A 1,827-nucleotide genomic window follows, 5' to 3' on the forward strand; every position below is an offset into this window, starting at 1 on the left:
CCAACACTTCTCGGGCGAGTTGTATACACAACGGACTTAAGATTCCCTCCATAGGGAAGACCTCAGTGGCCAGGACACAGGACTTCATCTGCTAATCTATCGATTGGCGAAATTAACATTTAAAAATTTGCTACAGAGTTGGCAAAGTGTAGCAGTGTTCCATCCGGCTGAAACTATGAGAGAGAGAGAGAGAGAGAGAGAGAGAGAGAGAGAGAGAGAGAGAGAGAATATGTGTGTGTGTCTGTGTATACCGGTGGAAACTGTGCATCGAGTTGCATGCTTTTACTTTACAAACCAACTTAGTCTTTCGATAACTCGAGACCGATAAGCAAATGTCATACTACGATCGACTAAACGCATTAAGATGATTTTCCAGTATGTCCGGGCATCCAATCACTGAAGCTAGTTTAAAAGTGAATGAGTATATACCTGATATAACAGTCAAAATCTGTAAAGTTTACAACTTTCAGATTTACAGAAAACAAAATATCTTTCTCCAAACAACGAATAAAGATTAGTAATTTACTAGCAAATAAAGAAAGGATTCAGGCTGTTATTTCATACTGACAGAACAGAATAAAAAATACAACCTGAAACCTTTATTTACACCCAGAAAGAAAATACTAAAACACAGATAAGACTTTGATTGTAACTACGAGCTGAACTTTTTTGCCAGTCAGGTTTGACCTGGAAATATTATCCTGCATGAAAGAAATTCTCTCTTTCTTTTCTGTATTGTTGAACTGTTAACGATCTAGGGCGATAAAAAAAGGGTCAGAAATACCTTTTAAATTGTTTACTATTTCCTTTTATAACAATTGTTTAATTTTTGTAAAATGTTGAATCTAGTGTAAATTATTTATGCCAAGTTATGCCATGCTGACGATTCAAGAGAAGGATGAAATAGCAGTATACATGTCTACCAGCGACTAGAAACTTTATAAGCTTTATGATGTGCAAAAAAGATATTAAATGTGTATGTTCTGTAGACCTTTATTCTTTGATGTAAATTCCAAACTTTGAAATCTATTTCAACTTAACTTAATCTAAGAGAGACTGCTCCCTATCTGTAATAGCTGACCACCAGGGGCACACTGCATGTTCTTCTCAATAGCAAACTACAAAAATTGTAAACTTGTTGTTAAGCTACTAACGACCAGCCACTAGGAATTAGAAAATTGGTAAAAAAACGTGAAACTTTTAACATTTCTCAATTCATTTATATTGGCCATACACATATGATAAACAACGGCGACTCACAATGCATTTACAACAAGGTGCAATTGTTAGTATACTTTATCACACAACACAGAACCAAAGGAGATTAGAAAGCATTCACAACAAATATATCGTAGACAGAATTCCCCGTGAAAATAGGCCAGTGATAATAGAAACAATACTTATTGTATGCCAGGCGCAATGATAAACTAACTCAGAACTGATATACGCAAATCAAGAAGATAAACATTTGATTTATGACATATGAATCTACATTGAAATACCGACGGTAAGAACTGTCTGCAATTAAGAGGCAACACACACCACCATTATTACACCAGCCAGAAGATAAGACTGTGAAGATCTAGAAACGTTTATTGATAGATATGGGGTAGGGGACATTGCAGTGTGATGTTCGAAAATAATAGCCGTAAAGAAATCAGAAAGTATGAAGAAAGAATGAAAAAAAAAAAGAAAAGAAAAAAATGAAAGGGTTATTTACTAATAAAACTAGAACAGGAGATGTTTACAACGCAAAATACGAACGCGCGTAGGAATACAAACATACATACATACATACATGCATATACACACACACACACTCATATA

This window comes from Octopus bimaculoides, chromosome 19 (genome assembly GCF_001194135.2).
Source record: "Octopus bimaculoides isolate UCB-OBI-ISO-001 chromosome 19, ASM119413v2, whole genome shotgun sequence".
NCBI classification, from domain to species: Eukaryota; Metazoa; Mollusca; class Cephalopoda; order Octopoda; family Octopodidae; genus Octopus; species Octopus bimaculoides.